The sequence below is a fragment of the Acanthochromis polyacanthus genome, chromosome 1, assembly GCF_021347895.1.
Source record: "Acanthochromis polyacanthus isolate Apoly-LR-REF ecotype Palm Island chromosome 1, KAUST_Apoly_ChrSc, whole genome shotgun sequence".
In the NCBI taxonomy this organism is placed as follows: domain Eukaryota; kingdom Metazoa; phylum Chordata; class Actinopteri; family Pomacentridae; genus Acanthochromis; species Acanthochromis polyacanthus.
In genome coordinates, this window is record NC_067113.1 from 2,393,280 (window position 1) to 2,410,288 (window position 17,009).

Below are 17,009 nucleotides of genomic sequence, written 5' to 3' on the forward strand. Positions count from 1 at the left end.
CTCAAGTGGGATCACTGTTCATAGACTTCTATTTCATTTTCACTCATTGTTAACTTTCAACTTTTACTTGAGATGTGTTTAGAATCAACTGTCAAAACCACATGGTTAGGTTTAAGTGATTTTGATGGTTTGGTTAACACTTCAGCAAAAATAACACTGTTAGGAGCTTGGTTAAGATTAGGCATCAAAATTGATTAAGATTAGTAAAAATATCATGGAGTTGGTTAATATATTATCATTTCACAGCATGTTTGAAGTCTCTCCTTTGTTTTCTGGGTTACCAGAGTGATTGTGCCCCCATCTAATATATGGTTGGTTGGGTAAAAATTGCCAAGATTTGGACAACAATAAAATAAAAAAAAAGGTAAACACATGCTGATTTGAAATGTGCTCATGATACATAACGAAATTAAATGTAACCTAACAGGAAAGACATTTCACTCAAAATATAATTGAGAATGTAGTTTATTTGAGGAGTGGCACAGCTGTTGACAGGGCTGGACATTCAGCTTTTCTTCTTCTTCTTCTTCTGCTACTTTTTTTCTGCTTTTCTTCTTTCTTTCTACATGGGTTATAGCTGTTTCATCTTTACCAGTGACTTTGTTAGCAGTCTTTATGCTAAAATAAGCTAAAAGGCTCTGCCCTGGCTCCAGGCCTGCCATATCTAAAAACTTATTCAGCAACTCAAAGAGGTCTGCTATTGAAGGTTGTTTTTATATTATGGAAAAATATCCTATCAATCAGCCTGGCAAGTAGAAAAAAATGGTGACAAGCGCAATCAAATTTGCCAAAAGTTAACTTAGAGAAAATAAATCTTACATATTCATTAAGTTACTGATGTCTGATAATAAAACTCTGATATAAACTGAAAATCATGTCAGCTTCACCTAATACATCACGTGCATCTGATTGCTTAGGGCCAAACTAACCCAAACCACCCCCTCTCCCGAGAAGAAATCAGTTAACATGAACATAAGGTCAGGCTGAGTGGATGGGGTGAAGTGGCAATTCAGTTTGGCTCAGTCACCTTCTGCCTGATGCCTTCATGTTAAAGCACACAAAAATGATAGCAGTTGGGTTTCCATCCAGATGTAGTGCAGTTTTTAGTCAAATTTCATAACTATCAGCAAAAGAAAACACACATTAATGTGTGTGTCATTCTGCTGCTTAGGATTAAGAGTTGGTTCATTAACAGCAAACAGCTGGTGGTACTAATTTTCCAGATGTGTACCATCTGAAGAAAGAGGGCACCTCAAGGTGATGTAATTGGAAGTGCAATTTTATTACATGTATTATTTTGTGGAAAATAAGAATTGTTGTGATCTGATCACATCTAATCATTTTAATGTGTTGTTACTTTGTATCCGTCAGGTGGCTGGGAATGCATCGAGTGTTATCAATCTTCTCATCTAATCCTCAGCAAGAAGGTGAATATTGCACATACTTTTCTCTCTGCTCATCGATCTGTAAGTTAAAGTCGCCTCCTCAGATTGCTGATAAATGCACTTTAAGTAAATGTGTTGCTTGGCAAAGTCTAAAAGTCACCCTGCAATATGCTATCGGTGGACATTTTGACTTCACTTTCATTTTGCTCCTCCTCTCATCCTCCTTTCTCTTTTTGTGCAGTCCTCCTCCTCTCTCTGCCACTCTCTCTCTCCTCTACATTTCTATTTGTCCTCTCCTCCTCCTCTTTGTGAGTGATTCGGCACGATGCACACTGTTACACTTTCTAATTCGACCTCTGCTGTGCAGCTCCTCCTCCTACATCCATCTCTCTATCCATCCTCTCTGTCCCATGTGACTTCCTCACCATTTTCCTCTGCTGTGTTACTCCAGTTCTTTTTTTTAATCCTTTCACACCTCTCCCATATGACTTGCTTATGCATTCTGTTTTCTCACTCACACTCACACCTCTCTCTCCAGGACTTAACACTGTTCTCCCTCCTTCTTTTGTACTTTCTTCTGTCTCATTTCTTCTTGTTTTTCCCTCTCTCTCTGCACGCCCATTCCTCCTCTCAGTTACCTTGTCTGGACAGCATCTGGTAGCCTGACCCAGAGTGTGGATCTGTGTGTTGCTGTGGAACAGGTGTCTAGACTGTGCTGTATTGGGTTCTTGTCATTCTGAATGGAGCAGCTGCTAACCGATAACAAGTGGCTGGCTTCCCCACAGCTTTAGAGACAAATTACAAATGCAGTCACATTATTCAGTCAGGACCTTTCCGGTGTGACCTCAGGGCTCCAGCTGAAACAAATAGCCACATGTTGGCAAATTATCACCATCCAATCAGCAGCTTGAAAATCACCCATCAGCCGTATAGATCATGAGAAATGCTTCACTTTTGGTAATATGGAGGGCAGGATTGCAAAGTGTTGGGGTGAAAATTGACACATTGTTCTTCACAGTCTTGATGCTTGAAGGTATTAAGGATTAAAAGTAAAAGAGAAGTTAAACTTGAACTTTCTCATTAACACCTTGTTTAGTGTTGTTTTAACAGTAAAAATGCCAACTTGCATTATTTAGCATAAAAAACAAGAACAATTTGTTAAATCTTAACAAGGGAGTCCTGATCAGTTTTAATCTGTGATTCATTAAGTAATTTGTCTTCTTTCAGTGGACAATGCAAGAAAGCCATTTTTCCCAGGATTCTTTGACCCTATTTGATCCCGTAAGTTCTATTGAATATATTTGTACTATTAATTCCATGTTGTTAGCTATTTGGATTACTTGCAAGCTTGGATTGCTCATCACGTTCAGAAGTTAAATGTCCTAGCTGTCCAATGGATTGTTGACTTTACTCATCAAAGTAAGTTAATTAGATACACTTTAAGTTATTCACATATACTTCCCAGCATGCATTGCATTTCAATTCTACAGAAAACCTTTTTCTTTTGAATATGAATGTGACAGGGCTGCACAGTGGTACAGTGGTTAGCACTTTTGCCTTGCAGCAAGAAGATCCCTGGTTCGAGTCCCGGCCTGAGCCCGGGATCTTTCTGCATGGAGTTTGCATTTTCTCCCTGTGCATTCATGGGTTTTCTCCGGGCACTCCGGCTTCCTCCCACAGTCCAAAAATATGCTGAGGTTAATTGATTACTCTAAATTGCCTGTAGGTGTGAATGTGAGTGTGATTGTTCGTCTGTATATGTAGCCCTGTGACAGACTGGCGACCTGTCCAGGGTGTCCCCTGCCTTCACCTGAGTCAGCTGGGATAGGCTCCAGCACCCCCTGCAACCCGAGTGAGATTAAAGCGGTGCATAGAGAATGGATGGATGGATAAATGCCTTCTAATTTAATCCTCTATATCAAGGTATACAGTATTTCATTTTATGAAATGATGATGCCTTACATGTATCAAGCAAGAGTAATGGGTGTGGAAATGGATGCAGAGCTGTATGCAGATTGTAACCATGTATAAACTTGATGGTAATTCATATTTATTTTTTTCTCCAACACTTTGTTGCACAAACAAGCAATTGGCATTATCAGAAAAGTCAAATTGTACCATTGTATTTGATATGCACTTGGCCTTGCTGCAATAAATATTACAGGAGCAATTCAACCAAGAAAAGGGATATAAATTTGAACGGAATGTGACTATGCTGAGTTCTAAGAGTTCAAATAAGGGAAACAGTTAGCTATTTAACTAACAGCTAACCAACACTTTAGATTAATATTGCTTTGTTCAGAAAACCCCTACCTGTAAATCACCTCCTTCATCTGGTCTTTCTCATTGGATTCTGTGGTTTCTGCTGTGTTTACATTAAAAACAATGGAGGTAACAGTGACAAATGTGTGCCATGTGGAAACACCCTTAGACTTGCCAATCACTTTCATATTGTTGACAAATCCCCAAATCAACAATGAATTCAATCTTTTTAATCCTGACACAGTTTATTCCTCTGTTAGATGTAAACTGATATTTCAACTGATTCTATCTGTCACTGTTAAATGCCAAATCAGCTATTGTTTAGCAATCTGTGTTTAACTTAGTTTAGCACTTATATGTTAATGTCACCCATTTTAAATGTATGTATAGCTGACACTTGAACTTATTTCAGTAATTTTCACCGTACCTTTAACTTCCACTTCAGCTCTTTCTTGACTTCAGGCATTTCACATGTTTCAACTGAGGGTGTGCAAAAGTCTTTCAGTGAGAACTTAACCTTTCTAAAATATAACAACACAGTTTGAATTTTGTGATTAGGTTTGACAGGCACCAGTCAGGAGTCTGAGTGACTTCACTGAATTTGATGAAGAAATCTTTCCAAGAGATCATTTAAAACTTGATATGAACTCTAACCTCTTTGGGTTCTAAACAGAGACCAGCCTGATCAAATGTCCCATCACATTTCTCTGTCACTGACTGCAAAGCCTGTTCACATAAACATAATTACCTCATCGTAGCACTGTAGAGCCCGCCCTCCTCAGTGACTGTCTGCCAGCTGCGGAGCTGATGGTTGAGGGATGAAATGGAGAAAGAAGATTAGGAAACCTGATATTAAACTTCTTACTGAGTCTTTTAAAGCCTCTTAGGCTCTTTCACTCTCTCTCTCTCTCTCTCTCTCTCTCTCTCTCTCTCACTCCCTCTCACTTTACCTCTTTGCTTTTCTATCTCATTCTCCGGACTATTGAATAAATGATGAAATTCAATCTGGCTCTGCAATCACGGCAGTATTTTGTTTCTCTTCCGGTTTTCTTGCTTTGTTACTGACTCTCATTCTTATCCCAGGCTCTTCATTGAATAAATGATGAAATGTCGATGTTTTTTTATCCAGTTGTTTATCCTCCAATTTCTTCTTTTATGTCTCTCTTTTAATCTTACTTCCTCTTTGTAATTGGTGTACGAGTACTACAGGACAACATTACTAGGAATGTTTCTTTTCTGCAGCATTTCGTAGCTTGGTTATTACATCCTAGGTTTACTTGAATTTAGGTGCAAAGTAAACATTACTTGGCGAAATCCCTTGAATCTATTTAACAAAGTGCAAAGACGGCAACAGCAGCAGAGTACAGTGGAAGAAGATTCAGCATCCTTAGTAAACTGTCTTCAAGAAAAGTGACTGACCTTGTAACTTAACTTGAACAGCAAAAGCAATTAGTTTATCTAGAGTATTTATTGCAATGTTTATTTTACCTAGCCAAGCGATGCGAAAAGCGTCAACGACACTCCTATTGAAGAGAGGCTACACCAAAAAATTAAGACCACTGGGAGGCCGAAGGACCCTGAAATTGTGTCACAGCCAGTGACTGATTTAGCTACTAAAAAGAGAGACTTGAGGTGGAAGTTGACAGACCTGGAGGATCTATTTATTTTCTCTTTACAAGATGAATCATCATTCACTGAACTAGTTATTCATTTTGTGAGCCAATTCACATTCCTTCCTCAGCAATCCATTGGCTATATCAGTCTTTGTGAACATCTCCAGGCTAGTAACTTTCCACGTTCCATTTTTTCCACTTATTTCTACCAATTTATTTGAGGCAGCCATGACCTGCCTGAGTGTAAATTCATGTTACATTTAGCTACTTATATTTCATGCTGGTTGATCTGCAGATGAAAGTACATCAAAATTAAAATTAAAACTGCAAGCAATGTTGAACGGGTCCTCACATCCATGCTGGTCGGTGACTACAAGCATGTCCATGAGGCGATGCGGTGACTGAGAGTGTATTTAGGCCCATGAATGTGACCAGGGCTGGATTCTGAGCACACAGGTTAAATTTCAGGCAGATTGGAGCATGTACAGGCTATTTAGGCAGCACTTCCTGTCCATCCACCAAGTGGCGCTATCATTGTGACTGTATATTGGTCTATGGAATTCATCAGGACTGGACTCTGATCACACATGTAAAGTTAGAGACAGATTGTAGCATCTCCAGGGGATGTACACAAAACTTCCTGATTGTTGGCGAAGCATCATAGATCAGTCGGCTACCATTGGCACGCCCTTTGACTTTGTGTACAGTTTTAACAAATTTTCAACCAGAAGGCGTGTTGTATATATCATCCCAATTTCAAGTGTTTTGGAGTTATCACCTGTGAGAAATCAATTGTTAAAAATGACCAAAAACACCAAAAATCTGACATTTAAAATGGCAGACTTCCTGTTGGGTTTAGAGGATGAATCTAACAGACTTTTTTGTTTGCACTGACGTGCTACATATGCATACCAAAATTTGTAGTTGTCGGTTAATCTTGCTGTGGAGGCTATTTTTTAAAATGCTGCAGGGGGCGCTCTGGCACATGCTGTGAATGTATTTTGCCATATGTATGCGATCAGGACAGTACTGTGAATAAACATGTGAAGTCTGAGGTAGATTTGAGCATGCAGAGGATAGCTACACAGCAGCTGATGTTTCATGACAAAGCATCAAAGTCCAATCATTCAAAATGCAGTCGTTCCAGCAGGAAAAAAAAACTTGAGCAATTACAATAGGGTCCTCTGCACCATCGGTGCTCGGACCCTAATAATAATTCCTTGTGTTCTAATAGGCTCATCGCACTATTCGGTGCTCTGACCCTAATGATGTATGTAAATTTGTTTTCAGTATACACATAAGCAGATTTTTAACTTTGAAATTTCCTCTACAGCATGCATATGTCTTTTTTTTTTTGAAGGGCATGCACTTATCTGAAACTAGCAAGGGAATGGCAGACTCCACCACTAATCAGTGTAATGATGTAGTTATGGCAGAAAAAAAAGCCAATATGAACAGCATCAGATCTTCTCTTTGATATGATGAAAACGTTAAAGATTCTAATTTCAGGTGGTGGTTCCAGCTAATGTCCCACCTCAGTTCCACCTAGCATCCACTCGTTATGATCAAAGTGGCTCTTGTTGTAGGTCTATTAAATTTTGATACATTTCAATGATTCACACAAGATCTGAGGCTCTTTGCGTTATTTTACATTGCTAAAGGAATGGTCCTATGGGAGTACAGGGGCCTCCTGGGGCCTGCTAAATTACTAGCCTTTTTTTTTTTTTCATTTTCTACAGTTAGTCTGCCAGCAGCTGGCTTTGACAGACGCAAAGTATTCTCACCACATCACGTGTGCCTGACATCGCATCCCTTGAATTTGACATGTAGAAATCCCAAACGAAAAATTGTGGTAACAAGCATCCTTCAGTTTCACCATCACCACCTACTTTTAGATAAGCCCCACATCTGCCCACACAGACTGGAGCCCTCCTGCTCCAAAACTGAAACCAGCTGATTCCCAAATGAGGACTTTTCATTAGTTACTGTAAGCAAAGGACATGTTAAGTTCAAAAAAGGGTTGCTGAAAGCATGAGGATGTGGTTAGACTCAATACCATGTTGACATCAACTCTGCACCAAACTTAACAAACAAACCCACAAGCAGTTCATTACAGGACATTCTGGCATTTATATTCACTTTTAGCCAAACAGTTCCTGTCAGAGGTCTCTTTCAATCCACATAACTGCACGTCCGGAATGTATTTGCAGTGCACCAGTGTTATCTCACACTCACAGTCTGCTTTCCTGCAAAGCAAGAATCTGCAATGTCGAGTGAGTTCACATTGAACATAAGAGCCAAGGCGCCACTTAGTTTTTTCCAATGACAATTCCCAGAAAGCTTCTTTAAACTTTGAATCATTCTAAAACTGAAATTGCACTGTTGCCAGTGAATATCTCACGTAATGGTCTACAAACATGCTCAACGCACAAATAATCGTTTTTGTAATTTAAAAAAAATTCTGGTGTTTTTACACAGCCCTGATTGTAAATGGGAAACAAACACAGTAGATTGGACTGATCTATGCAACACTATTGCATAGCTCTGGAAGAGCAAAAAAGGACAATAAACCAAGCACATCCTAAAATATCACAGACTCCAGAATCGCAGAATAGATCTATAAATGGTAGATTTAAATTCACTGATAGTTTCTGACTGATTCATCTGTTACAATAACAACAATGGCCAATGAGACAGTTTGGAACATCTGCCACTAATGTAATGAATTATTATATGACAACAGTTTTATTTGTCTTTTCTACCTAAAATGTGCTAAACTGTAACTCCAAAGCCAAGATAAATATCAAAACATATATTCAGTCTGGAAAAGTGATGCATTAATGCCTGCACTGAACACTAATTATGTGAGGTAAAACTGCATCGAGTTATGTATGGAAATGTCAAGACGACAAGGAGAAAGATATAATACAGACCTGTCTACTACTACAGCATCAAATGTACTTGGATATTATTATCATTAAAGCCCTAAAATTTTTACACATACAGCATAGTGTATTTTTAAACGGTTTGTGACTATCAGTTGCTTGGAATTAATCTTATATAAAACCTCTAACTTAAGTAAATGTACTTAATAACCTTCCACCACATACTGTTTTACAAGTCAAGTCATTTCCACTATAAAACCTTTCCAGCACTGCAATACAAATTACAGCAACTGTGTGCAGCTGATAAAGCACCTGCACTTACTAGTTACTAGTTTAACCGTAATATAGGTGGAGTATCCAGATTGTCTGCCGTCACTGAACTTCTATGGCACCACAGCATTAGCTGGAGAATACAAAAGAGGGACCATGCTTGGATCTGATAAAGTGTATCTGTGTGAAAAGCAGCACAGATGCTGTAGCTAAGCCGCTGCTGGCTGTGGATTTTCACAGGATAAACTCTTTCCTTCAGGTAACAAAAAGCTCCTCTCAAGTCAGAAAAACAAGGCTGATTTCCAAAGCATCTGGCTTTATGCTGATAAGTAATGTCATGCACTTTGAACACATATCAGCTGCTGCATTTATTTATTTATTTATTTATTTATTTATTTATTTATTCACTTATTTAAGTCTATTTCATATTTTTGCACCCTGTGGATTCTTAGACACGGTTTTGTACATGATAGGAAGCTGTGTTCTTTTAGCTAAAATCTCTCGAGGACCTTTCCAATGTCGCCGTCATCATTACTGCTAATACAATCTAAAACCCCACTGTCCTTGTCAATCCATCTGTCTCTTTGTTTCTATCACACTCACTCCTCCATTTCTCCCTCTATGTCTTTCCCACTCTTCTCTTATCTGATGGAGTGAATAATTCATGCCTATTCTGCAAAGAGGCTCTTTGTTCTTCCCCCCTGGTGTTTTCTTTTAGAGCACTTGGGATAGTGCCTGTGTGCATGTGCATCGCATTTATGTGGCTGAATGACGTTTCAGATTCCTCTGCTTTCACTGTATTCTAATACACACACATGCTCAAACAGCACACACTAACAAAGACAACACGGCCGTGGTCATGACATCTTTCTGAAAACAATCTCGGTCTCAGGCATTGACATTATTTTTGCTCTCCACGTATCAACATCTCTGTCAGACAGGAGAAAGAAATCAAGTGTGAATACTGCATGCTTGTTAATGTTTGGGTGTGCCTCAGTTAATGTGCTTTTCTGTGCTGATCGCTTGCAATTATGGGTAAGTAAAAGTATATAAAAGTGCAGATTTTAGTGTTATGTGCTCTGTGGAGCATGTCTAAGTGGGTCTCTGCACATGGGAGACACTGACTATTTTTGTCAGCATTTACAACAATGCTTGAAAACAATGCTGTTTGTGCTTTTATGAATGTACATAGCTTAAGCTGAGTGATCATTATACACTGCCTGTCCAAAAAAAAAAAAAGTTGTCACTTGGATTTAGAACTAAGCAAATAGGTGCGAGTCTTCCATTGGATAACTATATTTCAACAGGCAACAACTTATTTAACCCTAGCTGATGCAGTGAGTAGCTTTTCATTTCTAAAACAACCATGTCGGAAAGCATATCCTGTGGTTGTGGAAAGGATGTTAATCTGTTTCAAAAGGGTCAAATTATTTGCCTGCATCAAGCAAAGAAAATAACTAAGGAGATGTCTGAAATTACTAAAACTGAGTTAAGAACTGTCCAACACATTACAAAACCTGAAAGGAAAAAAATATAAGAAAAAAATCACCAAAATAACACTATTCATCAGAGCAAGAAAATATTGCAAGAAACAATATAGGAACAATTCCGATCCAATGTATGATTTATAAGTTACCCTCTATGATTTCCACCTTCCCTGTCTCCCTTCACTGCACTTGTTTTCAGTGTATACACACGTGGACAAAATTGTTGGTACCCCTCAGTTAAAGAAGGAAAAACCCACAATTCTCACTGAAATCACTTGAAACTCACAAAAGTAACAATAAATAAAAATTTATTGAAAATTAAATAATCAAAAACAGCCATTACTTTTGAATTGTTGATTAACATAATTATTTAAAAAAACAAACTAATGAAACAGGCCTGGACAAAAATGATGGTACCTCTATAAAAGATTGAAAACTATTTGACCAGAGTGACATGATTAACTCAGGTGTGTCATTTAATTGACATCACAGGTGTTTCCAAACTCATAATCAGTCAGTCTGCCTATTTAAAGGGAGACAAGTAGTCACCCTGCTGTTTGGTGAAAAGGTGTGTACCACACTGAACATGGACAACAGAAAGCGAAGGAGAGAATTGTCCCAGGACATCCGAAAAAAATTTATAGACAAACATCTTAAAGGTAAAGGCTATAAGACCATCTGTAAACAGCTTGAAGTTCCTGTGACAACAGTGGCTCATATTATTCAGAAGTTCAAGACCCACGGGACAGTAGCCAACCTCCCTGGACGTGGCCGCAAGAGGAAAATTGATGACAAATTGAAGAGACGGATCGTTGGAATTGTATCCAAAGAGCCCAGAGCAACCTCCAAAGAAATTAAAGGTGAACTCCAAGGCCAAGGTACATCAGTGTCAGATCGCACCATTCGTCGTTGTTTGAGCCAAAGTGGACTTCATGGGAGACGACCAAGGAGGACACCACTGCTGAAAAACTCATAAAAAAGCGAGACTGGAATTTGCAAAAATGCATGTTGACAAGCCACAAAGCTTCTGGGAGAATGTCCTTTGGACAGATGAGACCAAACTGGAGCTTTTTGGTAAGGCACATCAACTCTATGTTCATAGACTCAAAAACCAAGCATACGAAGAAAAGAACACTGTCCCTACGGTGAAACATGGAGGAGGCTCAGTAATGTTTTGGGGCTGCTGTGCTGCATCTGGCACAGGGTGTCTTGAAAGTGTGCAAGGTACGATGAAATCTGAAGACTATCAAGGCATTCTGGAGAGAAATGTGCTGCCTAGTGTCAGAAAGCTTGGTCTCAGTCGCAGGTCATGGGTCTTCCAACAGGACAACGATCCAAAACACACAGCCAAAAACACCCAAGAATGGCTGAGAGAAAAGCGTTGGACTATTCTAAAGTGGCCTTCTATGAGCCCAGATCTGAATCCCATTGAACATATGTGGAAGGAGCTGAAACATGCCATTTGGAGAAGACACCCATCAAACCTGAGACAACTGGAGCTGTTTGCTCATGAGGAGTGGGCCAAAATACCTGTTGACAGCTGCAGAACGCTCATTGACAAATACAGAAATCGTTTAATTGCAGTGATTGCCTCAAAAGGTTGTGCAACAAAATATTAAGTTATGGGTACCATCATTTTTGTCCAGCCCTATTTCATTAGTTTGTTTTTTTAATAATTATGTTAATCAACAATTCAAAAGTGATGGCTGATTTTGATTATTTAATTTTCAATAAATTTTTATTTATTGTTACTTTTGTGAGTTTCAAGTGATTTCTGCAAGAATTGTGGGTTTTTCCTTCTTTAACTGAGGGGTACCAACAATTTTGTCCACGTGTGTAGCAGATAAGTGCTGACTTTTGCTTTTCAAATTTCCTCTGCAGCATGCGTCATGTATGCCCTGTGCATGTATGAAATCTTAAATTAACATGGCAAGGGCGGACTCTGCCACTAGTCATTGCAATGTCAATTTCATGGCTAAAGCAGAAAACATGTCAACATAATTAATATCAGATCGGGTTTTTCTTAACATTGTCTTACCTCAGCTCCACCCAGCATCCCATGTTTTGAATCAATACTGGCTTTTGTTGTATGATCTATTCAATTATAATATATTTTAATACCTCACACAGGGTCTGAGCCTCTTTGTGTTGTTTTGCATTGCTAACGGCACACCCCTCTGGCAATCCCAGGCCTCCTGGGGCCTCCTGAGTTACTATACTTGAGGGTCCAGGTTTAGATAGTTTCAAAGTGATAAAACACTGCTGTTGCTGACTGCAAAAGCAAGATACTTCTTTTCTTGCTAATTAAATGTGCGTGTCTTAGCAAGATCTACCCAGCCTGCATCGTTTGTTGCTATTTTCACTCACATTTATTATCATTATGCGTGTCAGTTGATACTTCAACACAAAGGCAGTGATGAGAAGGCTGAACAGTCATGAGAGAACAGCACATCAAAGACAGAAATACAAAAGCCATGTTGGATAAAAATCAAATCAAATAAATACAGAACCGAGTTTCCCTTTGAGATTGTCATGGTGAGTAGAACTGGTCAAGGGCCAAAGCACAGGCCACAGCAAGAGCAATGAAAAATAACATCAATTGTGTATGCTCCTTATGCTAATATTAAATGGATTTAGCAAGTGGGTCTATGTGGATAATTTATTCAGGATGTAGCATCTACAGTGGCAGTGCTAACAGACCAGATGAACTGCCTGTAGCTTTAGCAAGTAAACTGTCAAACGTGCAACTGATGGCTTTAGAAAAAAGAAATTAAGAATTCAGTCTCATTGGTTTGACAGTGAAGGGTGTGAGCTAAATCAGTCACTGTGTATTTTAATTCTGTTGTTGAAATATTAGGCTTTAGTGGATATTTGTTCTCATTTTAAAACAGTCCTTTCAGTGTCTTGAAGGTGAGTTGTTTCTGTTTCCATCTGTCCCTCTGTAGTGCAGGCACTCTTTCCTAACTATGACCGCCATGTGACTTCAACAAATGTAACAATCCATATACATATGGAGCTGACCAGGCACACCAAAGTGGCCCGTGGTAATCATCAAGTGTTCTCATCCACCACACAAAAGGTTGAGTTAATTTCTTTTCTGCTGATTAGAATCACAGTCACTCCACCCATCTACGGCCTGGAGGCAAAATGAATATTCATACCAGTTTAGACCCTGGTCATGAATATTTATAGTGGTTAACACCAGATATGCAAACGAGCCAGCCAACCCAGATGGCTTGAGATCACAACATAATGATCACACACACATGCGTGCACAAACCCGCTCACAAGAATACAAGAAAAACATGCAAACACAGTGATGTCTTTCTTCCTAAAGGCAACAACATCACAAAGATGACAGGAGAAAGATTAAAAATAAGTGCAAAATTGACATTGACACAAACAGGATGTGCCACTACAAAGACAAGTTAAAACAGCAAACATGTTGGGAAGCTGGTAATGGAAATTCAGAGTAAATAACAAATTCTAGATGTAGTCCATACGCATTTAACAAAATCTTGTGTTAATACTCAACAGTGGCTCATTGCTAGATTAAAGCTGGTCTTCTGGCTGGCAGCGTGGTGTTGCCAAAATCTCCCCTGGGTTCAAGCACAAGGTAAAAAATATTAAAGTAAGAAACAGATTAAAATAGATTACTGTCATATAGAGAAGGTAGATCAATGATGGTATCGCCTACAGAAGAATTTACAATAGCATAGATATACAGTGGCGGTTGGTGGTAAAATTTGTTGGGTGGGCTAACAAATGCATAATACCGATTAAATAGTTAACATCGATACACACAGTTACATCAATTACAGGTACACTATACTTTAGTTCTCTCTCTCTCTCTCTCTCTCTCTCTCTCACTCACTCACTCACTCACTCACTCACTCACTCACTCACTCACTCACTCACTCACTCACACACACACACACACACACACACACACACACACACACACACACACACACACACACACACACACATACAGATACACATGCTACATCGGTTGTCTCATCAGCTTGCACAGCCACAAATGCCGTCTGCGATATTTCATGACTGTGGTGTCTGTTTCTACATCTGAATGGGACTATCATACTAGATGAGGGAGTGTAATAAAGGCTTAAATCTACTTTGACCTATCACTGTTGTGTGCTAATGGCTAACAGCATGCAAACATGATAACAAAGGCAATGCTATCAAACACATAACAAATTCAATAGCCTAATTAGCATGTCAGCATGCTAACTTTTGCTAAATCTCACATTTAATCACATCTTGAAAGTAAACTTTTCCACAAGATAACTGAGGATTTTTCTCTCCTTTCAATCTGATCTTTCTGCTTATGCACACTTTCTATTGTCACACACAGAAGAAACCCTGCCTCAACACTGTTAGCTCAATCAGATATTTCCTTTGAGCCAAAGCTTTGCTAACAAGCTTATCTCGCCATGTATTCTTGTGTGTGTGCGTGTGTGTGTATGGTCTGGTGAGCACTGGTTAACGTGCTACATATGACACATCTAATGCAACCACACACACGTAGGCCAGGATTAAGGCCAACTAGCTTGTTGTCTATAAGCTGGACATCAAATGAGATCACACTAACAAACAAATAAACACACACAATTTTTTTTGCTGTGTCACTCTTGGTTCTTTGGAATTATTAGTACGACTCTATGCTTTAGTTTAAATCTACTGTTGTCTGTTTGTTGAGGAAAGTCACTGTGCTAATATTGCAATTTGAACAGATTGACTTTCAATCAGTAAAATCATGCCCCAATCAACTAAGTTGTTTATAGTTTTGCCGTACCATGTTGCAGCGGATGCAAACAGCTGCAGCAGCATCAGATTTATTTTACTGTGCAGTCAGAACGAGGTCATGCTGAGCGACAAAGCTCAACTGGGTCACAGGCTGTGACTCACTGTGTGTTGCAATATACCTGGACTCGGTAAAACCCCCACCAAGCAAAGTTCTCTCTGAGCTGCACCACTGTGCATTTATTGCCATCAGGCAATTTCTTTACAATCGCAACTGCTGGTGTGCTTACTCAGTATACACAGCAAATAAATAAATAAAAATCCAGTTAGTCTTTAGTTTAATCTCTGTGTTTTCTACACAGTGCATTTGTGTTGGTTTAGCCTCTTGTGGGCTTAGTTTTTTTCTAGGAATAAGATAATTTTCCAATTTCCCAGAGTGGATGCAGTGTGTTTATTGCAACAGTTGAAAGTGGGGGATTCCTTGTGACCCTGAGTCGGTCAAGGAATATATACAATCTAAGTTTGCTAATCAGTTTATCAACTAAAAATATAGATCATTGAACACTTGATTAGTCTGATAAATCCAGCTTTTCAAGATGTATATTTTTGCTTATTTTTTTAGCTATGAAAGCATAATGTTTCAAGAGGTTTCAAATGCCTTTGGAAGTTTTTTAGTTCAGAATTATTTTGGCATTCTGGAAGCTGCATTTGCATTTGGTAAATGTCCACACACCAGAGAATGCTGCAAGAAGTGGTTAAAAAACAGATCATTTAACACCTGGTCCGGACGGGTATTCAATTGAGCTCTACAAAGCCTTTGCAAACAAGTTAACGCCTTTGTTGTCCTCGGTTTACACTGAATCACTTACACAAAAGAAGCTTCCTGAGTCTATGACTCAAGCTACGATCTCTGTGATTCTTAAGAAAGGTAAAGATCCTACTAAATGTGAGTCTTATCGTCCAATAAGTCTTCTTACATGTGACTATAAAATACTCACAAAAATTTTGTCCCTTAGATTGGAATCAGTAGTTCCGACAATAGTGAATCCGGATCAAACAGGATTTATAAAGGGGAGACAATCGTTTCATAATCTGAGGCGACTCTTCAACATATTATATTCCAAACACTCAACCCAATCTTCAGAGTTTGTAATTTCATTGGATGCTCACAAAGCATTCGATCAAATTGAGTATACACATCTTTTTAACTCTTTGCGAAAATTTGGCTTTGGCCCTGTCTTTGTTTCTTGGATTGAAACTCTTTACGCAAAACCTCAGGCGAGAGTGAGAACTAATAATTTAAATTCATCTTATTTTCTTCTCCATCGTGACACAAGACAGGGCTGCCCGTCTTGTCCCTCTCCTTTTTTGATCTAGCAATTGAGCCACTAGCCATTGCGTTACGACTCAACAAGGATATACATGGTATTACAGCCCGATCTCACGAGGATTCGTGAAACTGTCACATAAATTTTTGTTTCGGCTTCGTGCGCACCAACACGATTTCGTCATGTTTTTCGTGCCGCTCACCACGAAATGCACACCAATGTATTTTAAACGGCGGACTTTTCGTGCCACTCAGAACGTATTTCAAAAGAATGTGTATATTATATTTTTAATGTAAAACCGCGGCGAATCCAACGCTATATTTTGCATGACATCGTCCCTAAACATAACCCTAACCATAATCCTAACCATAACCTAACCATAAGCCGGTGGTACACTTACCAATTTGCATAGGAATTTCAAGAATGTCCGGCGGCCGGCGGCCGCAAACGCGATCACACAAGCAGTATACGCCGATGGACAGCTTAGATCGTCATGAATCCGCCGGTATAAACCACTTTCAGATGTGATTACCACAGCGAAAAACATTTCGTGGTGAGCGGCACGAAAAACATGACGAAATCGTGTTGGTGCGCACGAAACCAAAACTAAAACTTACGTGACAGTTTCACGAATCCCCGTGAGACCGGGTTGGGTATTACAAGGGGCGGTCTGGTTCACAAAGTGTCACTATATGCAGATGATCTACTCCTGTTTGTAACTGTTCCAGAAGTCTCAATCCCCAAATCCTTAGAAATTATTACTTATTTTGGCAAATCATCTGGTTACAAAATTAATTTTAACAAAAGCATTTTATTTCCTGTCAACAATTTAGCTCAAAACTCGACATTTCACTCGCATCCATTTAAAATAGCAACGGGTCCTCTGCTATATTTAGGAGTAAACGTGACAAGCTCTTACAAAGATTTGTTTCAAAACAACTTCAAAAGTATCTTAGTTCAAATCAAAGAAAATCTAAATCGGTGGGCCACTCTTCCTTTATCTTTAGCTGGTCGT

The 17,009-nt window shown here is 39.1% G+C and overlaps 1 protein-coding gene across 3 annotated transcripts in view; it reads right to left on the reverse strand.

The window, feature by feature from the left end:
- LOC110967034 (leucine-rich repeat and fibronectin type-III domain-containing protein 5-like) overlaps positions 1–17,009 on the reverse strand; it is a 167,709-nt gene that overhangs the window by 131,344 nt on the left and 19,356 nt on the right. Inside the window, exon 2 of one of the 3 annotated variants that reach the window (XM_051947017.1) lies at positions 4,396–4,451. The exons of the other annotated variants lie outside the window; for them this stretch is intronic. The gene's annotated coding sequence lies outside the window, so the exon portion shown is untranslated. The remainder of the gene's footprint in view (positions 1–4,395; positions 4,452–17,009) is intronic. 3 annotated transcript variants of the gene reach the window in all.